This window comes from Ahaetulla prasina, chromosome 1 (assembly GCF_028640845.1).
Source record: "Ahaetulla prasina isolate Xishuangbanna chromosome 1, ASM2864084v1, whole genome shotgun sequence".
NCBI lineage: Eukaryota > Metazoa > Chordata > Lepidosauria > Squamata > Colubridae > Ahaetulla > Ahaetulla prasina.
Window position 1 is genome coordinate 204,580,025 of NC_080539.1, and position 27,678 is coordinate 204,607,702.

General features: G+C 41.5%; 1 protein-coding gene across 1 annotated transcript in view; it reads left to right on the forward strand.

Moving 5' to 3' along the window:
• Window positions 1-27,678, forward strand: part of TMEFF2 (transmembrane protein with EGF like and two follistatin like domains 2) — a 296,804-nt gene that overhangs the window by 217,306 nt on the left and 51,820 nt on the right. The gene's annotated exons all lie outside the window — the stretch shown is intronic.

A 27,678-nucleotide genomic window follows, 5' to 3' on the forward strand; every position in this document is an offset into this window, starting at 1 on the left:
CCTGAGGCCTTCTGTCCCCTATATAGCAAGATTAGAGAAGGAACACTTAGCTCTGAACTGATTTTTGCACTGAGAATTTCAATTTAATCTGATGGCCACATGCAGTTCTCATGGAAGTGACTTCATGTCCTTGTTATGTATGGAGCTGCTAAATCTCTGAGGTTAGTTCACTCAGCCTGTAGGAATAACTCACTCATCTAGGAAGGTCTTCTGAATTCAGTGAGTTACTCCTAAGTAAACATATATAAGACTATGCAAGTCACCCCATCTAAAAGAAATAAAATCCAACCACTACCAAGCTGTCTAGGAGAATTGCTTGTCAAAGAAAGTTACCAACAAGATTTATTTCAGTTTTATATTTCTTTTCTAATTGCAGGTATACATTATATGCAAATTTTGTGGCATGCCAATTCAGCAAACAAAACCTGACATCAATACACGAAACTGAATTCTCATGCAAATATACTCCATTTTCTGAACACAGAAATGTGTACAAATCATATAGCTGTCAGCGGCAACTACCCCTAAAATCAATGTTGCTCAAGTAATCAATATTTATCTTTATTATGGTTAAAAATATCAAAAATTGAGCAATGGGAACATTACAAAAAAACACTGATCTAGAGTGTTGATGGAACATGCTTCTCCAAGAAGTTATCAACTGGACCTTTGTAAACATTATGGGCTGATCTAAGTACTGTTTCCGAAGTAAATAATAATAAAATAATCAGTTATTTTAAGCATCTGATTCAGCATCTCTCACATCACACCTCATGATTAGATGAACATACTATATTTAGAGCAAGTGTTGTTATAGATGACCAGGTTCCAAGCCATGTTGGACTTTATAGCATTGCACTGCAACTCAAGAAAAGCTGTGACTAAGCCAAATTCTACAGTACAGTACTGTACTGTACTGTATGCAGGCTGTTGCATTCTGTATGGCCTTCCAGGGCAGTCTCATGTATGACTGTGATATAGAAGTCAGGAAGTGACAAAACATGATTAAATAGTGGAGGAGGTGTGAAAACTACCATAGATAGTGTTGTCTGTTTCATTTGACTAGGTATATAAATGTTTTATCTCCCAACAGTATTAGAAGCTATTTATGTTTGATAGCAAGATGGCAATGTACCTGGAGCACAAGTTTCTTCTGGGATATTGAAATTGAAAGCTTATATAGTCAGTGGAGAATGTGTAGAGCCAGAGCAAATGTGACTGGCATTGCCTAATTCTCTTTTTTTTTTCCCCTGAGGCCTTCTGTCCCCTATATAGCAAGATTAGAGAAGGAACACTTAGCTCTGAACTGATTTTTGCACTGAGAATTTCAATTTAATCTGATGGCCACATGCAGTTCTCATGGAAGTGACTTCATGTCCTTGTTATGTATGGAGCTGCTAAATCTCTGAGGTTAGTTCACTCAGCCTGTAGGAATAACTCACTCATCTAGGAAGGTCTTCTGAATTCAGTGAGTTACTCCTAAGTAAACATATATAAGACTATGCAAGTCACCCCATCTAAAAGAAATAAAATCCAACCACTACCAAGCTGTCTAGGAGAATTGCTTGTCAAAGAAAGTTACCAACAAGATTTATTTCAGTTTTATATTTCTTTTCTAATTGCAGGTATACATTATATGCAAATTTTGTGGCATGCCAATTCAGCAAACAAAACCTGACATCAATACACGAAACTGAATTCTCATGCAAATATACTCCATTTTCTGAACACAGAAATGTGTACAAATCATATAGCTGTCAGCGGCAACTACCCCTAAAATCAATGTTGCTCAAGTAATCAATATTTATCTTTATTATGGTTAAAAATATCAAAAATTGAGCAATGGGAACATTACAAAAAAAAAACTGATATATATTTTTCCCAGCTTCCCTTTATCCTGTGGCACTTAGATCAGTAAAGGGTCATATATATGCTCTTCTTAGCTAGAGCATCTAAACATAATGATGCAGTGCCATAATTTGGGACAATAACATTGCAAGATAATTTGAAGGCTCTCCTATACTATAGAAGTACAGGCTATTGGATGTTGAACAGTGGTTGCAATCATTATATTACCTACTTGCATTGTGATCAGAATATTTTAGCTATCCAGCAAACTTCTTAGTGCTCTGCAACTGGCATAGATCTAAGTGGTAATTTATTATCTTTACTTTGTACAGAAACAAAATGGATAGCTGTGATACTTGCCACTCTTACTCTTTCCCTAATCTTTTTGAATATATGGAATGCAACAAAATCTAAATGGTTAGTTGGTTGGTTGGTTGGTTGATTGGTTGGTTTGAACTTTATGTGGATTCCAGATTCTAAGAGATTGACTTAGAAGTTGATTGACTTCTTTTGATGTGAATCAGAATGCAAGCCAATTCAGCTGAATTCCAAAGTGAAGTATGACACTGGAAAGAACACAAGTGAGTTTATGAATTTAAGCATCATCAGCAACCAGAGCAATCTCATGTGGGTTTCTATGGGCTCTTGAGATGAAATCTCAAATTTAATTGTTGGGAAGATCATATCTACAATGGCAGAAAAAGGCCACAGTGAAAGTTCTGTCATACAGTCCCAGAGGCAATTCAGGATATATTTTTGCACATACCTTAACTTTGTAAGCAATTATGCCATCTAAAAATGTGTGAGGTTGGAAGAATGACACATTAGAAATATGTAATACGGTAGTTTAATTTGGTCCAGATCAATTGATTTGGCAGTAACATTCCAGAAAGACAAAATGCAGTCCCTAATGCAGCAAATACATCTCATTCCCACTCTGTTTTTTGGGACATATGTTCAGATGTCCAACCCTCAGAGTCACTCTGGGATGTCTAGCATTATTATTCTTCATGGAAGATGGCTCAGGCTCTATAAGTGTGCAAGAATTCCAATCAGTATACATGAGGATTTCACAGGAGCTACCAGATCTCCTTCAAGGGTCCATAATTCCAGAAATAGTCCAATCCACTCTCAGATTTATTACAATCAGTTTGATCTTCCCTTCTGAACACGATTCAGGAAACAGTTCCTTTTCTTTTCCCTCCATACTCCCTGTTGTATGAGGATAAAAAATCCCTTTAAGATGTGTTTCTTTGTATTCTGTTATTTAACTGAAGATAAGTTGAATGCAAGCTAATCGATTAGCTCAGCATTCTTTGGAGCAATAAATCAGGACCAGAGCTTTTGGGGGATTTTCATTCAGAACATAGAATCATTCACTCTGAACTCATGTGGATAGGAGCCCAGCCCTAGTAGACACACAGAGAGAGAGAGAGAGAGAGAGAGAGGTGGAGGGTGTATGTGTTGCAGTGATGGGTTGCTCCCAGTTCAGTCTGATTCTTGCAAACCGGTAGTAACGGCGGTGGGAGGCTCCACCCACCCACCCAGACGTCATCATGAATGATCTGCGCATGCGCAGAAGCACAAGCGACTGCTCCCATTGAGAACCGGTAGTGGAGGTGAATAGAACCCACCTCTGATGTGTTGAGTTATTCACCACATTCTCATTCTCTCTCTCTCTCTCTCTCTCTCTCTGCGTGTGTGTGTGTGTTTGCAATGATTGTGTGGTATTTATAGTTACCTTTATTGATCCAGTCTCTGAGGTGAAATGTATAACTTCTCACTTTACACAAAACTGAAGCCTCACTTCAAATTGGTATCAGATTATGTGACAATGATCACCATTGAAATTCTTGTTTGTACCTTTCTATAGTCTACTGTGAAGTTTTTGATATATTTTTTTTAAAAGCATACGGATGGAAAATTATCTGCTAATTTTGTATGCTTAATTTCTTTTCTTTTTAATGGAAGTACATTGATAGCAATACTATTGTTTTTGGCATTTTTTTTAAAAAAAGGAATAAGGACTCCTAAAATTTAGGCTTTTTAAAATCATTTACTTTTTGTTTAAGAACAAGCTTTTGAATCTTTCTGAATACCTCACACATGAATACATGCAAACTTCCTGATAGTTTGTATCTAATGATTATAAATTATCTGCTAAATTGGGCACAGTCAAAAAGAAATAATTTAGATGTCTGTGTACTAATGCAAGGCAATTGGATAACAAAACAGAAGAAATTAAATGATTTTTCCAAGATGAAAAGAAACGGGTATTATAAGAAAAACCTAATGTAACAGAACCCATATCTGAAATTGCATCTATTGATGTGGATGCGCTGGATAGGAAAGGTTAATGGCAAATCACTGAGAGTTATTTGCGTATTAACAAAGGACTTGCTAGCTAGTGATAAAATAGAGAATGAGGAGGGTGGAGAAAGAAGATCTGTTTTGAGCAAAGGTGACTTTCAGCCAAAGATTCAAATGAGGAAGATTTCCCAGTAGAAGAAGGCATGGAATTGAAATTGTGTACAGAACACCATAAAAGCACAAGTTGTTACCTATCATACAATCCTGACCAGAAAACAAAGATCCTTTTGAGCTATAACAACTAAAAGAATTGAACCCCTTCATTGATTTCCTGTTCTCATTAGCACTGAGTTAGTGGCTTGTGGGGAAACAGTGTTGTGTGAATGAGAAAAGGGGAAGAAGCATATTTACTGTATTTTTTGGAGTATAAGACACACCTTAGTTTTTGGGGAGGAAAATAAGAAAAAAGCTGATCAGTAGGTGGGTGAATCTCCCGGAATACCCCCAATCAGCTGTTCCAGAGGTGAATTTTAGCAACAGGTTCCTTGGTTGTGAGCTCTGTGCCTCGCTTTTTTTATGGGTTTTTTTTCTGCCTCTGAAATTTCTGAAACAGCTTCAGAAAAAAAGCCTCTGAAGCTCTGTTTGGGGGCTTCTTTTCTGAAGCTTCATTTCTGATACTTTTTTCAGCCTCTGAAACCTCTGTTTGAGAAGCTGGGCGGGAGTACATTCGGAGTATAAGACACACCCAGATTTTCACCCCCTTTTTTGGGGGGGAAAGGTGCGTCTTATACTCCAAAAAATACAGTAGGTGCATGCCTAGGTGTGCAGAGTCTTCCTCCCTGAATCAAACCCTGATACAGCACTGAAGGGATTTTTTTTTTTAAAAAATGCCTACTTCAGAGATTATTTAAAGCTTTCCATTTTAGGAGGTCATAGGGTTGTCTGAACAAATTGCTACTGTACTTTTGCCAGCTCTTACATGTTTTTTTAATTGGTGTAGAAATCCCATATTTACACAGAAAAGAAAACAAACCAATGTCTCCTCCCAAAGGAAGATTAAATAGTATTTAAAAACCAGTGGTGAAATCTAAAAATTTTCCCTACTGGTTCTGTGGGCGTGGCTTAATTGGTGGGCATGGCTTGGTGGTCAGATGACTGGGTAGGCGTGGCCAATAACAATAAATAAAAATAATAAAGTATACAAAACAATAAGACATACCAAAAACCAACTTTCACACTTCACACACACACAACACAATACAACTGACTCACACACAATGTAAAAGCAGCTGCACTTCACCCAAAATGGCCCCTGCAACAAGCAGGAACCTCACACAGCCACAAGAAGCTCAAAAACCAACTTTCATACTTTACACAAACAGGCTTTTTTTTTTCCTTTTAAGGGCATGTTTTTGGCTGGAAAAAAAGTAAAAAAAAAACCACCCTCTGATGATGGTGCGGCTCAGCAGGGACAGGGGGCGGGACAAGGGATTTTTGCTACCGGTTCTCCGAACCATCCGCTGCCATCGCTATCCCAATACATAACCCCATGTTTAAAAGAAATTGTCCTTGCATGCTCCAAGGAGTGCACATAAGGGATAACATGGTAAAGCACTTCTGAAGTCATTATAACAATAAAGGTCAGATCTATGGAGTTTGCATTAGACTTGTTTTTGGTAATCGTAATAATTTCTCCTGCTATTTGTGTGTGTGTGTGTGTGTTGTGTAGGGTACATGTGCACACAAATGTGAACTCCTTCTCTTCCCACTCACCCCTTCAGTTTACGTATTGTGCAGGAGTCACGCCCTAGTAGTAATGTGACTGGTGGCTTGATGATGGCCTATTTAGTTGCAATAAAATGGCAATTGGCTTAATGTGCAATGGAGAAAGGAGTGACATTTATGGCTTCAGTTTTATGATACTGTGGACTGAGTGAGCTTTTGAGCCTTTCAATACCTTCAGAGGAAAGGAAGGAGATCACCAGCAGAGTTTCTTATTTATACATTTTCTCATTTCCTACCAGCAGTTTTGCAATAAATAGTGTTCACACTGAGTTTAATGGAAGCATGTTCAAGAAAGCAAGATTGTGACATTCTAAATCTGAAATCTGCATATTTACTATATAGATCACCAGGAAAAAGAGCAGAACTTCCCTTCAGAGTCAGATTACTACAAAAAGCCAATCCACATACTTGTCCCTTTGCCTGTTTTTGCCTTTTGCTGTGTTTGATTTAGTACTATGCATAGATGGAAACCACAATTTTGTTTCAAAATACTGTATACTGTGTACATCGAAATCAGAAGACAACCTACTGTACTATGGGTTTTTCTCCTAATTCATTATTATGACTTGGGGTGGTAATAAGGGAAGAAACCAGGGACAGCCCCTCTTCTACCATCACAAACTCGGGGAGGGGGGGCAATGATTGTGCTTAATACTGGGGGGGTGGGGGATTAAAGGGCCACAATGTCAATGAGTGAATCTGAATAGAGTGAAGCTAAGGTGTTTTCTTTTGGGTTTTTGGTTGTGAGGGTGCCTTTTTAAGAAAATAGGATATACACATGATCTTGGAGGCAGCAATAGTTAATTCTTGCATTAAGCAGAATGAGACCATTTCCTCTGACGGAAGAACTGAAACCCCAACAGTTCTATCTGTGTGTGTGCACACGAATCTGTTCCTTCTACTGTAACACCAGTTAAAGGGAAAAGAGGGGGAAAAACACAGGAGAAGATTTACAGGTGCAATTAGGAAAACACAAGTAAGGGAAGCTGCAAAAAAGTATCATCAAAGTCATCCTGAAGTCAATAGAAAGGCTGTAAAAAGTATGCATCCACGTACTATAACCTCTACATTAATCAGGCAGTATTTGTCTGGTTTTAAATATGAACCTCAGATTGATTACTCTAGGGAAAAGGTTGTTGATCTCAGACCTCGGTTACCCTGTGTCTGGTGCCATGCCCTGAAGTAGCAGGACGAGATTCCTGGGATGTGCTGCAGTGGTGGTAAAGTCCAACTCCCTCCCCTTGAGCCCTACCCTGAACCCTTACACAACCTCCTCACCCAACAACATCCAATGGCAGAACTCTTTCCTTCCGCTGCCTGGAAGTACAATGGATGCTTCCAAATGACATCTTTTAGAGCCAGAGAGGTGAAGGAGGGAAATTTTATGCCTACATTCAAAGTGCAGGGATAGGTCTACCACAGGATAGGGAGTATCTTGGCAGGGCGTCAGCAGCAGCCTTCGTTTCTCCGGATATGTGTCAATTTATCAAGCCCGATCACATAGTTTCGTAGCGAAGCACAGATATCCGTCTTAGCATAACTATCTTCACCAAGCTATAACAGAAGAGTCAGTAGAGAGCTGACCAAGGTCTACTAGAAAATAGTGACATGACTTGTAGTCGAATCTCAATAATTTCTGTCTGCCATGTTGCTTAAAGTAGAGGTAAAATTATTCTCCTACTTCCTCCTCCTTTTCACATTGCAGTGAAGAAATGAATTTAGGCATGGACATCTGAGTGGAAAGACTGAATCTGGCCAAGTAGGGTGCTCGGTCTGGGAGCTGAATTTAATTCTTTAATTCTAAGCAGATGTTTTTGGGTTCTGGCTCCAATAGTGTGACACTAAGTTTTGTTTTTTAATGCCCAAAATGTAAACATCCATGCTGTAAGAAGTGTTTTAAAGAATTGTTTACTGTAGAATTTATCCAATCCATATTTTGAAGGGATCATAGAAGAATATCCCTGGTCTGTATGAATGCCTGTAGAAATAAGCATTCTGGTGTGGGGTGTTTTGTTTGGTTTTCATTTAAGTGTTTGACCAAATTTCCCCCAAATGCATGTTTAAGAACATGGATATGTATATAGATTTATCTATATTACTCTTTTCCTTGTCTACGTTGCCATTCCTTACAGCAGTCTTTACACTGGAGGAACACTTGAAATAATGTTCAGGAAGCCCTGCATAAAATAGCAAAAACATGTGAAAGCTTCACATTACAATTAACTTCTAACATACAGTTTTGCTGCATTTACAGAGTAAGAAGCAAAGCACCAGTCTGGTAGCTGAGTCATGGCAAGCTAAAATTCTTGGCACTTTGAGCACTTCCATTGTGCAGCATTCAAAGTTCGAAAAATGATGTGACGTGTATTTTTTTTTCCCTCCTCACAAGCTCTCGCAAGCCTCAGTTGAGAAAGGATACTTGAAGAGCTTAGGACGGTCCCCTGCCACCAGTCTTTTATGAGTCTGAAAAATAACTTGAGCGGAGAGCTCAGTCATTCCAGGGGCCTCAGGTTAAATAGCAAATGCAACCTAGATTTCTTTCTTTTTTGTTATTATGTGAAACAGAACTGTTCAGCTGTCCTGGCTGTTGTAAATATATACCTGTTCTTCAGCCACAAAATAAAGAATTGTTCTAAAGGATGAAAACAGCAAAGAAGTATCTTAACAAAAGTCAACAAATTGTCACTCTTGAGGGACCAGATGGAATCAATAGGATCACACAGTATGATCCTTAGCACACATTCACTCAGACAGGATAATAACTGGGCTGTAGCATTTTTGTACTAATGTCCTTCATAACGACAGTGCTTATTTATGAGCCCTACTGAACTTCTTGCTGTCTGAATTCTCTATTTACCTGTTTCCCTCATGGTGGTTATCCTGATTTCTCCAGTTTCCCAATGGAAACCATCCATAGTGTCAGTTATTTGCCGTCCTATCTACTTAAAATACAAAACAAGCTTTCTCATGAATAGTTTTGGTTCCATCAAGCCTGGAATACAGCAAAAAGGATAGTTTTATGTAACTGGAAAGAAACCTAAGTTTCTGGTTTTAAGGAATGGATGCATGATATGAACCATTACCTACTTTGAAGAAGCCTGGCTTCTCATGAGATGTGAGGTGTAAATGATAATGAGTAGTTTCACTTACTTTGCACACAGCACACACTCAGTCAATCCCTATATCTGGATCAGAACATACATGCCATTCAGTTCAGCTTGATATTTATTTTTGAAACATCAGCAAAGAACAAAACGGTTAACTAGCAAAAGGGGATGAAAGGTAGGCTAAAATAGGGGAATGGGGAAAAAAGAGAGATGTGATCACCAGACAAAATTTACATGGTCTGTCTGTCTGTCTAAAAACACAGAACTTGTCAGAGCCTTCCTTTGTTCTTCACCATGAAGAAATAATTTGATGATGTATCCAATGAGCAATTCATTTCTACACAGTCTGTTTAATGCTGAAGTTACAGATTTATTTAATTTTAAATCATTGTCTGCATAGACGTTGAGTCATGGCAACTGGACTTCTTTTTTCTTTTTGGTTTGAAAAGTTTTGCTGCTTATTCAAGTAGCTTCTTCAGACTGAAAAAAAGCTACTTGGATAAGCAGCAAAACATTTCAAATCAAAAAGAAAAAGACCAGTTGCCATGACTCAGCTGCCACACAACTTTATCCAATAACCCAGAATCTTCATCAACATATTGCTAGCTATAATTTAATGTGCATCTTTTTTCTGTTAATTTATTTTCTTTTTTGTCACAGAGAGTTTATTTTAATCATTTTATCTGTGGGTTTATTGCACTTATCTGCAAAACCAATAGCTACCTCTTTTTTTTTTTGCCTGCTGATTTCATCAATTTTGTACTTCACTGACATTTTTTTTAAAAAAATGAACATGGTTTAGAGCAACCACCAGTATCCTATGAGAAATACAATTGAAAACTGGTAGCTTGGTTTCTTTCCAAGATTGATTGATTGATTAAATGCCATCAGGTTGCTGTTGATTATGACCACATAAATAGATTTCTCTCTTTGATGATCTGTCAAACAGAAATTAAAAGTATTACAAGCTATAGCAAAATGCTTCAGTGGAAAGAAAACTTGCTTCTGATGGGATTAATATTAAATGGGTTGTAAATTGGTCTTGTACATTGGTCCCAAAGTTGTTAATAACAGCAACATTCCTGAATTGTACTTACTTTCTGGAGGGATCCCCTCCAGCTCTGAGCAATGGTAGGATATGTTTGTGGTATGTATGTTTTCTGAAGATTACGGTAGACAAGAAGAGATTTGCTGCTGGCACCATAGGTTGGCCAAGGTGTGCCCTGATGCAGACAAGGGATATCATTCCTACATGTAGCATTCATTAATTGACTGTGGCTGTGGGGGAAAAAATCATCATCAGAACCAATGTATATCTAGCTGAATGTCTGTGGTGTAGAAAGTATTTCTAATCCATGCTGACTGCTCGAGTATTCAAGATCTTTATATTGTTTTTACTCTTAAAACGTACAATAACAAAAAGTTATATATCCTTTTTTTTCAATATACCTTGAATATATGCTTTCCCCAGTATTTGTGCGTGAAGAATATTAGCTCAAAGTACACACTGGTGCCTAAGTATTTGGGTGACTGTACAGCAGCTATTGTTCATTCCTATAAAACAATGGTAGATCCAGGGACACATGCAACCAGGCTGCCAGCACGGTTATTTCTATCTAAGTAAGGAGAAGGAAATAAAGGAATAGAGGAAGGTGCACCATCACTTTTACATACACCATAGATGGGGCGTGGTGACAAGTTGTTGGAAATCATGCAAGCTGCTTGGGTTTGTTGTCAGTTGCAAAAGAGAAGACTGTCTCTTCCCGGTGTTGAAATATGTTTCCGCTGGCCATCTGTTCAAATGTTTGCTGCCTGTCTTATTTTATATAGACAATGGGATTAATTGCCTCAGGCAGCACATTGTCATAGGCCAATCCCAGCTGTTGTTACTGATCAGCTGCCTACACCAAAGGAATTGTTGGAGAAATTTTCCTCACTCTGGGGAATATTTAGCAAAACAGTATTTCTCCCTCTCCTTGGAGAGGGAATGCAAATTCAAAGTGCACTTTTTGAATTTTCCAAGCAAACTGCAGGCAACAATACCCCTTGGTATTGTTGCCTGCAGTTTGCTTGGAGAATTCAAAAAGTGTATTTAATGCTCAGCTATGACTTACTGAAGTATCTGCTGCCCTTGTTAGAGCAGATGAAATATGCAGAAAAGGCAGGAGGTTACAACTGATTCAGGAACTTAATAGGGAAAATCAAAAGCTTTTATTTTATACAGGAGCAACTTTAAAGAGCGTCTAGAATAGAAGCATTGCAAAGCATTGAAATTCACACACAAAATTTTCACCCTACATTTAAATTTAACTCAACATTCACGTATCAGGGGAGGAGACAGTCACATTTAAATATTGAGCTGAAGATACCTGGATGGAACTTGATGGTTAAGAACTCTGTGTATGATAAAGAGAGCATGTCTTGATGAGCAATAGCACAAACTTGATGCTTCTAGTTTCTCAAAGCATACTGTGCTGCATCTACCTAGTCCTACTCATGGTTAATTCACTTTTCAACTCTCTCTAGATTGCGGTGATTTTTAAGAGAGGAAAAACTGTGACTTTTATTTTGTCTCACGGTGCTGTAGCATGCAGCTAATACAGTGTTGAGGTCTCCAGAGACAGGTGTGTGAGCTCAATATAATTGTATAATAATTGAACTGAAAGTAGAAGAGGGTTAGAGGTGGGCACAGAATGAAAAAAAAGGATGGCAAGGAATTTTAATAAGCAATGAAGGAAAAAGGGCCGGTTTAGCTCACGCTGGTAAAGCCTGTTATTAAGGCTTATTAAGAACACAGTAGCCTGCAATTACTGCAGGTTCGAGCCCGGCCCAAGGTTGACTCAGCCTTCCATCCTTTATAAGGTAGGTAAAATGAGGACCCAGATTGTTGGGGGGGGCAATAAGTTGACTTTGTAAAAATATACAAATAGAATGAGACTATTGCCTTATACACTGTAAGCCGCCCTGAGTCTTCGGAGAAGGGCGGGGTATAAATGTAAACAAAAAAAAAAAAAAAGGTGACAGTATGGAATCTACTATTGCCAGCTTGCTTGGTGGCTTTGTTTATCCTAACTCTGCAGTTGTTTAAAAGTCTGTTCTATGGTCTGTGAAAATTGCTATTCTTCAGTGAAAGACTTTGAAACTACTGCTGTTCCTAGTCTGTAGGACCTCTGATAGTCATGGATGGGTCATTCTAATTCCAATCTACATCTGGCTTGTTCCACAGATGTGCACATGGATGCAAGTTGGGAGCATACATATATACTATCTCCTGAAATATGAAGAATTTTGTATGTGCTTCATATTTTCTAAACAAGGAACTTCAGTGATAAATTTGGGGAAATAATCTAATGAAAAGTTGACTCCACTCTTGAAACAATATAAAAAAGATGAGCCAGATCTACCCATTTTTCAGAAGAGGTAGACGTAATTCTGCAAAATCTTGTAACATTCTATTCTCAGTTTGATAATTGATTTGGAGAAGACAACAATTAAAGAGGAACAAGCAACTATAATAAATGGAATGCAATGGAATGGAATTGAGAGGAACAAAGGAACTATTTTATAAGAAGGTTCCAAAAACTGTTTCATTCCATCTTGCCATCTGATGCCTTATTAAAAAGCAATGAAAGACATTCTTAGTATAAGCACATGCCATACACTGATATGCACATTAACCCCAAATTAGAGGTCTGGGTATCTATATCAAAGCCCTGAATTGGATCAGGATCAGTGTTGGGATTCAAATAATTTAACAACCGGTTCTCTGCCTTAATTATTTCTTCCAAAACCAGTTCACCAAACTGTTCAGAAAGTTAACAACCGGATCTCCCGAAGTGGTGCGAACTGGCTGAATCCCACCACTGATCAGGATGATGGTGCTTGACTTTCTTACTGGGACATTTTGCCCATCTATAACTCTCCTACCTTGCTCACGTAGCTATTTATTTAAAAAGTCCTTACCTGCTGTCCAATAAAGATTTTTTATTATACATATTTAAGATGGAACCTGGAAATTGCTGGAATTCAGAAAGAGTAGCACAATCTATCTATTTGTATCAGTCCAATTTTGCAGTAATTACTAATGCACATCAGTATTCTTCACTATTCTTTGTCTTATGGTATATTGTGGCTAAGGGAAATTATAGGATGGATGGATGTGGATGGATGGACAAAATGATGTCTCTTATTTTTCTGGCCACTTATTTGAAGGTAAAACGATAATTACAAATAGCAAATGGCAAATTTTCATGGCAGGAGAGTGGTAACACTGCATAGAAATATAGTAAATAAATACATTTTGCTCTTGGAACTGCAGATATATGTTCAAGTTTGGAGCTGGATATCTAAGAAACATAAAAATGGTTATAGTTTATTTAGAAGAAAGGCAGTTAAGTGGAGACCTGTTAATAGTGGCCCAGTTCAAGAAGCTCTTGTCCTTAATGGGCACTGCAGCATTAACTTTTTAACAAAAAAAGTAAAGCCAAAACCAAAATAGGAACAAGTATGGTCCTGACAAATGGAAATAGTTGAACTGTCTGTCATTCAGAATTAACCTCATAAAGTTCTAGAATATATATATATATAATTAACTCAGACAAGAAGAAGGCAATATTTAACCCTGAGGTAAATATGGGAACTTGGTAGTAAAGCTTCTTGGATCCAAAATATTTTCCCTATGAAAACCCTCCATTCCCCAAGTCTTGTTTCTATCCTTCTCCTTTTCTTTCCTCCAATCTACAAAAAGCCAAAAGTTATCATTCCCTGTTCTTCTGAACAGAAGAAAATTACCAGCTTGAGGTCAAGCCTTTCCAGGACTACAAAATGGCAAGTCATACCTTGGCCCAAGTTTATTTACCCACCCCAGGTCTCAATTAATTTGAACATGGCAGCAAACAAACGTTCACCAGCTAACAAGAATGACGGCTTCCATTGTGAAGCAAAATGTCCCTCTCCAAAATTCCTACTAGCTAGCCAATTATGCCATCCTGCTGGCTACTAGCAGCTAGAAAGCGGCTGCAGGAAATCAAATTGAGTTCCTTCTCTCTGGATTTCTGCTTGTGTTCTCAAGACAACTTCCTTAGTCCTTTGCAATGACAGATCATAACCGGAAGAATTTTGGAAAGCGGGAAGAGTGAGGATGTGCTTATGTGAAGTAGAGATGGCTTAACTGGGATGGCGTGAAACTGTATGTCCACATGCAAAGAAACACAAAGCTGGGGAGTGGAGCTGCCCAGAGCACTCTTGCAGGCATGAAACTGGGACAAAGGACATTAAGTGGAAGTGACCTGCCTATAGGGCTAAATTAAATGGGTATGGTAGTTGAAACCAGGCACTATTTGTTAAGCAGATACATCTTCTTTGAATAGGTTTCCACTGATATATTATCATCAAGACATATTTACAAAAGGTATACTTGCGTTGCTAGAATAGATGCAAAAGAGCCAACGCCTCTTATCACTTCTCCTGGGATGTCAAGTCCACTGAAATCAAGAGGATCTTCTGGGTAAATATGGTGCGTTCTTTACCACCAGTGTGTATTTTCACACATTGCCAGTAAAAGGCTATAGCAGGGCAGCTGCACAATTGGATCCTGACCATACACTCATCCTCTGGTAGGGCATATTTAATATGCCAGTCAGGACAGCAAGAAATGCATTTACCTCTTTAGTGCATTTGGGCTTAACATTGGTGTCCAGTAAACAGCATTTCCTTCTATTGTGTCTTTTTAAAATCACAATGATGATTAAATATATCAACTAATAATTCAAAGTTTCATTATATTATGAGGCTTTGGAGCCTTTCAAATTCTTTTCATTATGCACTATGCAATAATAAAATGCTCTAAGCAGCACACAGCTAATTCCTTGCATGGTCTGTGTGATTTCTAATTGTTTGAATAAAAGCATGTGATTGAAATGCCACATAGACACACGGCTGCACCCTCTGAGAATAAAGCTCTTGAACATTTGAACATGGGGAAGAGGTAAGACAATTCAGGGCTCCACTGCAGAAATAGACAAACTAAGTCATTTAATATTTTTTTAAAAGCTGGAAGAGGCAGTAGGAAAAGTAAAATTTAAAAGAAACACATAGACAACCTGAATAAATGTCTGAAAAACCCCTTTGAACTTCTTGTGAGGTTTTTGTTTTTTTGTTTTTTTGACCATCAGGAAAGAAGTTAAGTCAAGGTGGTCGTTGCTGACTATGGGGGGCAGTGCTCATCTCCATTTCAAGGTACCAGTGCTGTCCAAAGAAATAATCATGTGGCTAGTAGGACAGCTCGGAGCACTCTTACCAGGGGTGAAATCTAATTATTTTTTCTACCGGTTCTGTGGGTGTGGCTTGATGGGCGTGGATTGGTGGGGGGTCATGTGACTGGGTGGGCGTGACTATGTGACTGGGGAATCAAAAGACAGAAACTCACTAGCAATGTCCTGCTGGAGCAGGGTTGGACTAGATGACCTCCAGGTCCCTTCCAGTCCTGGATTATCCTCTGAAGCTGTGTCTAGTGTCAGATTTGTACTCCTTCCTTCCTCTCCTCCTTCCTTCCTTCCCTGCCTTCTTTCTTTCTCTCTCTCTCTTTTTCAAAAACGAACCCCCCCACACACACTGTTTTTCCTCCCAGCAGGCTTCCCTGATAGCCAAACCAAAAAACTGGGGTGGAGTCCATTTTTCCTCCCAGCAGTTTCAGGGAAGCTTCAGGAAAGCCTTACACAATGTAAGCCGCCCTGAGTCTTCGGAGAAGGGCGGGATATAAATTCAAATTAAAAAAAAAAAAGCCTGCTGGGAGGAAAAACGGACTCCCCCCTCCGCCTGTATTTTGGTTTGGCTAGCAGAACCTGCTGGGAGGAAAAACGGACTCTGCCCCTCCCCCCCGTTCTTTTTGGCTAGCACTCAGCTGATCGCCCTCATCAGAGGCTTTTTTTTTTACTTTTAAAAGCATTTTTTTCGGCCGAAGAAAAAATGCTTTTAAAAGAAAAAAAAAACCTCTGATAATCACGTTGCTCAGCTGGGCATTGGGTGGGGGCAGGGATTTTTGCTACCGGTTCTCCAAACTACCCGCCGCCATTGCTGCCAGATCGGGCAATCTGGTCCAAACCAGGAGCATTTCACCCTTGACTCTTACCTTCCCACTGAAATGGTACCTATTTATCTACTCACATTTGCATGCTTTCAAACTGCTAGGTTGGCAGAAATTGGGGCGAGGATGGGAGCTCACCCCATTGCATGGAGCTCGGGTCTCAAACCTGGACTGCTGACTTTTCAGCTGACAAGCCCAGCACTTTAACCCTGAGCCACCACACCACCCTTTGCAAGGTAAACTGGCTACAAATAACTGGTCCAAAGATACCCAGGACATACCTGAACCTGGGTTTGTTTCCCAAATTCAGTTTTTTAACAATTGCATCACACAGTTATTCTCTTGCTGATTTATAGTAGTCCAGGAATAAAAACAATGCATTGATAAAAACTACAGTATAAAGGTTGCCACAGGTAGAGTGATAAAGTGGTCATATGTTCCTATTAATTAAAAATTGGGAAGCATTGAAGCATCCTTGGAATGAGAAAAGCCAGCTGTCACTTGCTTCTTTAAGCAACTGTAAAAATTTATTTATTAATTATTTATTTATTAATTAAACTTTTATACCGCCCTTCTCCCGAAGGACTCAGGGCGGTGTACAGCCAAGATAAAAAGCAGTAAGTATACAAAGTTAAAAATCAATTTAAAATACCTATTCAATAGTGGCCGAATTAAAACCGTCAAATTGACCAACCTAAAATACCCCATATAAAATTACAGAAAATTTAAAAATTTAAAATTTAAAATTTAGAAATTTAAAAAATCTAAAAAATCAGTCCAGTCCCGCTTGGATGAATAAATAAGTTTTTAATTCCCGACGAAAGGTCCGAAGGTCAGATATTTGGCGAAACCGGGGAAGGTCGCTCCAGAGAGTAGAGCTCCAACAGAGAAGGCCCTTCCTGGGGCCGCCAGCCGGCATTGCTTGGCGGACGGCACCCTGAGAAGACCCTCTGTGAGAGCGCACGGGTCGGTGGGAGGCATGTGGAAACAGCAGGCGGTCCCGTAAGTACCCAGGCCCTAAGCCATGGAGCGCTTTGAAGGTGGTAACCAAAACCTTGAAGCGCACCCGGAAGACCACAGGTAGCCAGTGCAGACTGCGCAGGAGAGGTGTTACCCGGGAGCAACGCGGTGCTCCCTCAATCACCCGCGCAGCTGCATTCTGGACTAACTGCAGTCTCCGGGTACACTTCAAAGGTAGCCCCATGTAGAGAGCATTGCAATAATCCAGTCGAGAAGTGACGAGAGCATGAGTGACCGTGCATAAGGCATCCCGGTCAAGAAAGGGGCAACTGGCGGACCAGGCGAACCTGGTAAAAAGCTCTCCTGGAGACGGCCGTCAAGTGATCTTCAAACGACAGCCGCTCATCCAGGAGAACGCCCAAGTTGCGCACTCTTTCCGTTGGGGCCAGTGACTGCTTCAACAGGCAGCCGGGGTTGCAGCTGACTGTACCGGGATGCCGGCATCCACAGCCACTCCGTCTTGGATGGATTGAGTCTGAGTCTGTTTCTCCCCCTCCCAGCCCCCACGGCCTCCAAACAACGGGACAGCACTCGACAGCTTCGCTGGGGTGGCCTGGGTGGAAAAGTACAGCTGAGTATCATCAGCGACAGATGATAACTCACCCCAAAGCCACTGATGACCTCGCCTAACGGCTTCATGTAGATGTTGAACAGGAGAGGCGAGAGAATCGACCCCGCGGCACCCCACAAGTGAGGCGCCCGCGCCGATCTCTGCCCCCCTGTCAACACCGACTGCGACCGGTCGGAGAGGTAGGAGGAGAACCACCGATAAACGGTGCCTCCCACTCCCAACCCCTCCAACCGGCGCAGCAGGATACCATGGTCGATGGTATCAAAAGCCGATGAGAGATCCAACAGGACCAGGGCAGAGGAACAACCCTATCCCTGGCCCTCCAGAGGTCATCCACCAACGCGACCAAAGCTGTCTCCGTGCTATAACCGGGCCGGAAGCCGGACTGGAACGGGTCTAGATAGACAGCTTCCTCCAGGTACTGAGGGAACTGCCGTGCCACCACACTCTCTACAACCTTCGCAACAAAGCGAAGGTTGGAGACTGGACGATAATTACCCAAAATAGCTGGGTCCAGGGAAGGCTTCTTGAGGAGGGGTCTCACCACCGCCTCTTTCAAGGCAGCGGGAAAGACCCCCTCCATCAAAGAAGCATTTATAATACCCCGGAGCCAGCCTCGTGTCACCTCCTGAGTGGCCAGCACCAGCCAGGAGGGGCACGGGTCCAGTAAACATGTAGTGGCATGCAGCCTCCCCAGCAACCTGTCCATGTCCTCGGGAGCCACAGAATCAAACTCATCCCAAACCACATCAACAAGACGAGCCTCAGTCATCTCATCTGGATCATCGCAATCTTGGTCCAAGCTATCCCGAAGCTGAGCGATTTTATCGTATAGATAACCACTAAACTCCTCGGCACGTCCCTGTAAGGGGTCATCCCGTCCCCCCTGGTGAAGAAGGGAACGGGTCACCCGAAACAGGGCGGCCGGGCGGTTATCTGCCGACGCAATGAGGGAGGAGGCGTAGGAACGCCTCGCCACCCTCAGTGCCACTAGGTAGGTCTTTGAAAAAGACCTAACTAGTGTCCGATCAGCTTCGGAGCGGCTGGACCTCCAGGTGCTCTCTAGGCGTCTTCTCCGGCGTTTCATCTCTCTCAGCTCCTCAGAGAACCAAGGAGCTAATCGAGATCTGCGCCGGGTCAGAGGCCGCAAAGGCACGACACGGTCCAAAGCCCCAGCCGCGGCCTGTTCCCAGGCCGCGACTAGTTCTTCAGTCGTGCCATGGGTAAGATCCTCAGGGAACGGCCCAAGCTCCGTCTGGAACCTCTCAGGGTCCATCAGGCGCCTGGGACGGAACCAACGCATTGGCTCCGCCTCCTGCAGTGGTGAGTAGCGGTCTGAAAGTCTAGGCGGAGGAGAAATGATCTGACCATGACACCGGTATTGTCACTAAATCTCTTACTACCAGATCATTAAACCACTGTCCAGAGATATAAATCAGATCCAGCGCAGATCCCCCGTGTGAGTAGGGCCATCAGTTACTTGAATCAGGTCCAAGGTCATGGAAGCCTGGAACTCCTGAACCACTGTTGATGACAAGCCAGCCGATGGCAGATTGAAATCGCCCATGACCAAAAGTCTGGGGATCTCAACAGCCACCCCGGCAAGCACCTCCAGTAGCTCAGGCAGGGCTGTAGTCACGTAGCAAGGAGCCAGGTACGCGATCAACAAACCCATCTGATTCTTATGGCCCCACTTCACAAGAAGGGATTCACAGCCGGCTATCTGAGGAACAGTGGTCTCTCGGCTCTAGACCCTCTCTCATTACAACCGCCACCCCTCCACCCCTACCCTGGGCCCTTGGCTGATGGAATGCTCGGAAACCTGGCGGGCACAGTTCAACTAGGGGCACCCCCCCTTCTGCACCCAGCCAGGTCTCCGTAATGCCCATAAAGTCCGTGGATTCCCCCTGGATAAGATCGCAAATCAGGGGGGCCTTGTTAACCACGGACCGGGCATTGCACAACATCAACCGGAGGCCCGGGCTCTGAGGATCCTGACCTTCCGGGGAACGGGGAAAGACTAGGGGGCCGGAGCACACGATCGCTTTTAAACAGCGAACACGTGCTCCCAACGAACGATACGGCCCCTTGCTTCCGCCATATCTGCCCCTCCCACTTACCGTACAGATGGAACCAACTTCCAATTCTGGAACGAACCCTCACCCTCCCTCGGACCAGATGAAAACGCCGTGAACTGGGACTGAGACTGAACCAACCCTCCCGACGGGATCTCCCTCCCGCCACTTTCCTCCCCTTTAAAAACCCTTATTAAAAACCTATGTACAAAACCCCATAAATTCTTCTTCCTCGATGCCACCTCTCCGGGTCCCAAGACCCTCGTTAAGGCCGGCCTCGATAACCCAGATGGCCATTCCTGCGAGGCGGGGAACCTCGCAGTTGAAGAAGTTCGCAGCCGATATTTCATGCATAAAGATCTAAATAACAGCGGGAGAGGAAAAGTTCCCGGTCAGTAGATGGTATTGCGGACGATGGGTGAGACCGAACAGTCACAGACAACGCCAAAAGGCCGGTAGGGCAACAGTTAGATGAAATAAAAGTTGGGCTGATGAATTCTGCCCATAATGTCACCCATCGACTAAGGTCAAAGTTCCACCTGCCAGAGCTGTTCGTATCCAAACCGGCGATAACACTGCCGCTCAAAAAGTGCGGCAAACCGTCCAGGCATCCGCAAAGATGGCAAATGCGGTCAATGATGGTGAATCGTTGGGTTGTTGGTATCCGTGCTGCTAAGCAGAGCTGCCAAAAAATCAGCGGCCCACACTCAGTCGCCGATGTCCTGACGACCGGCTGCAGCAACCTCGGCCAAGCCAGGCCATTTCTAGCGCGCGCCAATCCGCGCCCTTCCAAAATGGCGGCCGTCGTTCATCATCATTAGTAGTGGCCTCCAATGGTATCAGGGCCACTGTTGGTATCATTGCCGCTGGACGCTTCAGCCGGTGACACCCATGCTGGGTAATCAGCCACTGATGACCCATGCGGCCGCCTGGCAGTGAACCACAAAACCGGGCCGGCTCTTCTCAGCGGGCGCTGCTACCCGCCCGGCACCTCTGCCCCGTTCCTGGCAGCCGGGGGTCCAACAGGGCCCACAGGTCTTCATCCGGCTGTCGGGAAGATGGTCCACAGGGCGATAGCTCCAGGCCGCCGGCAACAGCTCTCCGTTCTTCCGGCGGGCGCTGGCGGGCGCTGCCCCATGCCACGCCCAACCAAAATGGCCGCCGCCATCCGCCCGTCCGCCGTCCGCTGCTCGCCCGGCACTTTAGCCCCGTTCCTGGCAGCCGGGGGTCCAGCAGGGCCCACAGGTCTCTATCCGGCTGTCAGGAAGATGGTCCATAGAGCGATAAGCCCAGGCAGCTCGGCCACAGCTCTCCGTTCTTCCCGGCGGGCGCAGCCCCATGCCACGCCCACCCAAGATGGCCGCCGCCATCCGCCGTCTGCTGCTCGCCCGGCACTTTAGCCCGTTCCTGGCAGCGGGGGGTCTAACGAGACCTAAAGATCTCTGTCCGGCTGTCGGGGAGATAATCTGCGGGGCGATGGGTCCGGGCAGCCTAGCAGCCACCTCCGCGGCTTCCTGGCCGGGAAAAAACCCGACCCGCTGTCGGCATGTATTTTACAACGCCGCCATCCTGCACATGCGCAGAAGAAGATTAAAATAACTCTTTACCTTGAAGGAAGCTAAATTTTCAGGGTTTGTTTATATAGATACATTGCCATTGGAGTCAGACCAGGAAGAAAAAAAATTCTGTCATTTTTCTTTTCAAAATGCAAAGTGATCAGCTTTGCATTTTGATTCAGTTCTATTCCAAGGACTAGGATTCCGTTGAAGAATTTGGAATGTAGAACATCACCTCTCGGCTCTGAAATACCATCCAGAATAGCTAGAGGTTACATACAAATACTATAACTGGTCCTAGTGCATCACCAGTCAATCAGAATAGAGCTGGAAGAGACCTTTGAGGTCTTCTAATCCAACCTCCTGATCAAGCGCATCCTATACCGTTTCAGATAGGTGGCTGTCCAGTCTTTTTTTTAAAAACTCCAGTGATGAAGTACCTACAACTTCTGAAGGCAAGCTGATCCATTGGTTACTTGTCCTCACTGTTGGGAAGTTTCTCCTTAATTCCAGGTTGCTTCTCTTCTTGATTAGTTTCCATCCTTGCCTTCTGGTGCTTTGGAAACTAAATTGACTCCCTCTTCTTTGTGGCAGTGCCTAAAATACTGGCATACTGCTATCATGTCATCCCTAGTCCTTCTTTTCTCTAGACTGGCCATACCCCATTCCTACAACCATTCTTCATATGTTTTTGTCTCCAGACCTTTAATCATCTTAGTTGATTTCTTTGCACTTTTTCCAAAATCTCAACATCTTTTTTTGGTCAATGTGGTGACCAAAACTGAATGCAGTATTCCAGGTGTGGCCTTACTAAAGCTTTATAAAGTGGTACTAGTACTTCTTATGATTTTGATCCTATGCCTCTGTTTATACAACCAAGGATTGTATTTGCTTTTTTGGTGGCTGCTGCACACTCCTGGCTCATGTTTAAATGATCATCCACTAAATCTCAAAGATCCTTCTCAGTTACTGTTTTTGAACCAGGTTTTGTTTACTCTGTACTTGTGCCTTTGGTTTTTCCTGCCTAGATGTAAAACCTTGCTTTTGTCCACATTAAATTGCATGTTGTTGGATAGGGCCCATTGTTCATGTCTGTCAAGATCTCTTTGGATCCTGAATTTGTCTTCTGGGGTGTTGGCTATTCGTGCCACTTTAGTATCATCTGCAAATTTGATGAGTTCCCCTTCTATTCCCACATCTAAGTCATTTATGAAGATATTGGCCCTAAGATGGAATCTTGTGGTACCCTACTGCTTACATTCCCTCAATGTAAACATAGTACCATTTAGGATTACTCGTTGAGTATGGTTTGTCAGCCAATTACAAATCCATCTAGTGGTGATGTTACCCTACATTTTTCTAGTTTACCAAGAAGTAGATTGTGGACTACTTTGTCAAATAACGTGCTAAAATCTAAGTGTACTATGTCCACAGCGTTTCACTGGTCTACTAATTTAGTCACTTTGTCAAATAATGAAATAAGATTAGGTTGGCATGATCTGTTTTTAACAAACCTGTGCAGGCTACTACTGGTGGTTATACATTTATTTGTTTCCGGATGTTCACATATCTGTTTTTTGGTTATTTTTTCCAGTATCTTCCCAGGTATAGATGTTAGGCTGATTAGTCTGTAGTTTCCTGGGTCTGGGGTGGGTTTTTTTTCCTTCCTTTTTTGAAGATGGGAACCACATCAGCTTTTTCCAATCCTCTAGTAATTTCCTGGTGGTCCAGGATTTTTTAAAAATATTTTGCAATGGTTCTGAGATAACATCTGCCAGCTCCTTAAGAACTTTGGGATGTAATCCATCAACTCCTGGTGATTTATATTCATCAAGGTCAGACAGGTGTTCTCTTACCATTGTCTTGCTTATTTTAATTTTTATTTCTAGTCTGTCTTTTAAATTATGTTTTTGGTACATTGGGCTATAGTTTCTTTATGTGTGAAGACTGATGCAAAAATGAGTTAAGCAGTTCTGCTTTCTCTCTATTGCCTGTTACTTCCTTGCTTTGTTCTCTCTTTAGTGGACCGACTGTTGCCTTGATTTTTTCCTTGTTATTTATGTGCTGAAATAATTTTTTATTATTATCTTTGACTTTTGTTGCAAGTCTTTATTCATTCTTTTGCCTTTGCTTTCCTGACTTCATCTTTGCAGATTCGGGCTATCTGCTGATATTGTGCCTTAGTTATGTGTCTCTCTTTCCATTTTTTGTACTTACCCTTTTTGTCTTTCAGCTTATTAGAGAATTTTTTGTGCAGCCATGCTGGTTTCTTCTTGGATTTCTTGTTTTTCATTTTCAGTGGTATTGTATTTGCATTGTTGTGAAACACATTAAAGCCCACTTCGAGTAAGTTATGCGGCTTATATTTAATTTTACGATTAATTCTCTCTGCTCATGTCTGAAGATCAGTGGATTCGTAAAATCATCCTGTAAGTCAAATGAAATAGCAACCATGCAGATTGCAAAACAAAATGTATGAGACTTATTTTGATTTGTAACTCAAGCATCAATATCAATTGGAAATAAGTTGAATTACGTAGAGCTAATCAGGTTCCTTGGAAATATGAAATCCTTTGACACAGATTTTCAGTTGTCAAAAGTGTGTGCTGGGCTATATTCTAAAGTACAGCTATGTATCATTAGGACATAAGCGATATTTTCTGCTATACAATATATTGAGAGGAAAGCCAGTTTGGTGTTGTGGTTAAAGCATCCGGCTAGAATCTGGAGCCTGTTAGTCCTAATCCTGCTTTAGGCACCAAAGTCAGCTGGGTGACTTTGAGCCACACACTGTCTCTCAGTCGTAGAAAAGAGGCAACGGCAAGCCACTTCTGAAAAATACTGCCAGCAAAACATCAGGGACTTCCACAGGCAATCGCCCTAGTCAACTTTGACTTGAAAGTGCCAAAACAAAGTCATATTGAAGACCCAGTCCTAATAACCCCAGAACAATACACCATTTCTATGGAAATGTTGTATAGTTGTGTGATAGCAGTGTCTCAAGCACAAATATATATATAGCTCTAGATGACGTGCCTCTAAGATCACTATATATGCCAGCTTCCAGGATTCATAATGGATAAGAGTATATGCAAAAAAAGAGCTGCCCTGCTGAAAATTATAAATAGGTTCTCATTAGTTTCACTAGGATCTAAATCTGTTGGCTTTAATAACCGGCACCTTAAAATTCATTCAGCTGGGCATTTGCCAGATGCTGGGAAATGCTGTGTTTAGTAGATCCTGCCCATTTTTCTGTGACTCTCTAGAGAACCTAAAACCCAGTGGTTATCTGAATTTGAAATGGAAATGGGAACTCTGTACACAAGGGTCACTTTTCCTTCTGAAATCTCATTCTCTAGCTGCCCTTTCACAGGCCTCCATTTTGTTATTTTGCTTCTAACTGTGCAAATAGATATTATTATCCCTTCCTCTTTCTGTTCTTTAATTTGTTACTATTTACACCTGGAAATGAGTTCCATAAATTATATAGCAAATGCAATGCAGTGAAGTTAATACTGCTGCTGATTTAGCACTTCTTGCCTTTTTTTAAATTTGCAACCTTGCAGAGATTTAAATAATACATACACACATACAAACACAGAGAGTAATTAGTCTGAATTTTCTCAAAATACATCATAATAAAAAAAATCATAATAATAACAAAACAGAGATGACCGTTCTTTAATTTTGTTACATCTTTGCTTCTTTATATCAATTTTAGGTTACAGAAGGGTTTTTCCCCCCTATGGACATATTTCTTTATGTTTCTCCAAAGAAATAGTTACGGCAGAAACTTTGCTTATAAACCAGAAAACAGGAATATCATGTTGTAATTGGTGCATATTTTTCCTGAGGTTAACCATGTATAAAATTTGAATTATAAAGGACATTCGGTAGGTGTTCTCCATTGCAACGAAAGTATAAAAATCATCTACCATTCATAAAATCTGCCATTGTGACCAAATTAAATATCTAAATAGGTGCTGTTTGTATAAATCAGCATGTACCTTATGTAATTATGCTATGTATGTACCAGCATATAATTATGATATGTATATTAGTGTATTTTATATGTGTGTGTGTATTAGTGTGATAGATATAGATATATAGATATAGATATAAACTAATATGTGCATAATCCAGACAATGATCAGATAACCATTCCTAAATATGTCCTGAATAAACAAGAAGGTGTTAAGTGTTGTGAATGTGATACAAGAAGTGTGATATATGAAATCTAAACTAAGTGTGTCTTCCTGTATATTATGGTTCGCCGCACAGTTAGTCAGGTATTCAGACTGGGTTTGACATGCTTGTCTACCTATAAAGTCATTTCCAAGGACCTGGGATAAGAAGATGCATTATGAAAAGTATTACCGGTATTGTTTCAAATACCTTTCATCCAAATTCGCAGCTTTTCAAAAGGCTCTTCATAGCTTTCAAAAATCCAAACCGAAATTAACTAACAACCCCAACAGCAATAACAAATTCATTGGCTTGAAGTAAAAGAAGGGAATTGAAATGGGGACCTCCAGAAGAAGGGAGTTTCAGAGTCTTGGCACAGCCACGGGAATATGCCAACTAGTTGTGCTTTGGTCACAGAACACCAACCATCCCCAAAGGTGTTAGTCAGTGTGAAAAATTCTTTGAACACAATGAAAAACTAAAATGGGAAAGCCATTTGAGTTCATAATTTTTAATGCAAAGCTGCCTAATTGTATTCTTTCAAATCAGTACAGTTATCAGAATTTAGCTATCCTTTACAATTTGCACATTGCCAAATTTTATTATACTGTTCTATCCCTAAAATTTAGCTAAAATGCATATTTGGGGAAATATGAAACACTAGAATATTTTATCAGACAGACATGTGAATACAAAAAGGTAATTGAGAAATAAACACAAAATAGTATATGAAATGTCATTCCTATGTTTATAAAAAAGAATTTCAGACTAATGAGGGAAACAGAATAAGTCAACTGGAAGAATATAAATGGGGAAAAATAGAGAAACCAACATTGACAGACTCATTTTTTAAAATTTTATGTAGAGTGAGTAGAGTAGAGTAGGGATAGAGATAGAGATAGGAATAGGGATGAGTAGAGCAGAGCAGAGCAGAACAGAACAGAACAGAACAGAACAGAACAGAACAGAACAGAATAGATTTAGCCGTTCTGTTTTAGCCCTGATAGTTTTGAGGTTTAAAGATAATCACGAAATCTTCCCATTGTTTCCAAACAAAAGAGGGAACTATTGCATTTGTTATTGACCCAGTATTAATTGAATCTCAAAATAAGGAGCATACACATTTTCCCACTGCCACATTATTCCAAACTCTTGGTTCATATTTCTTTCAATACCTAAGCCGCAAAGGGAGAAAAATGGCTGGAGGAATTATGATGCAGAAAAGTAGATGGGAATTTGGAAGATCCCTCCATCTGACTTCTATGTAAACAAGTTTAGCATTATGAAACATAATTTTGGTAGGTTGGTCAAAGGACACCATCAGGTTAATGCTTACAATGATATAAATCAGGCTTCAGCAATGCTTGCAGGCGCTGAATATTTTGCTATGTCCCCTCCAACAAAACACATTGCTGAGATTATTATTTCATTATATAGCAGAGAGGTATGTAAAGACTTTCTGAAATTCAAGGCCATCCAGTCAAATAATATCCAAGACTTATATTTTAAACTTTTGCAAAAAAAAAAAAAAAGCCATCACCATTTCCAAACAGTAAAGCAATATACTTAGTACAATGCAATTGGATAGATCTGTCATATGAAACTAATAGTAAATGCTACTTGAAATGGAAGTTTTCAAAACCTAGAGCCGAGATGGCGAACTATGGCACGCATGCCACAGGTAGCATGTGGAGCCGTATCTGTGGGCATGTGAGCGTTGCCCTAGCTCAGTTCCAGCGCACATGCGTATCCAGCCAGCTGATTTTCAGCCCTTCCGGGCCCACCAGAAGTCAGGAAACAAGCCATTCTCGGTCTCCAGAGGGCTTCGGGAGGGTGGGGGTAGAGAAGGCCGTTTTTGCCCTCCCCAGGCTCCAAGAAAGCCTCTGGAGCCTGGGCAGGGTGAAAAACAGGCCTACTGGGCCCACCATGCCATCGCATGACAAAAGCAGGGGGAGCGCAGGGGGGTCACGCACGCATGTGCGGGGGCGGGGCACATTGAATTATGGGTGTGGACAAGCGCGCACACGACCTCCACATCCACATTCCCCCTGCTTTTGGCACGTGACGGCAAAAAAGTTAGCCATCACTGGTCTAGGGTAACTAAAGGTTCACTCAAATAAGCCTCTCTGATGAAAGG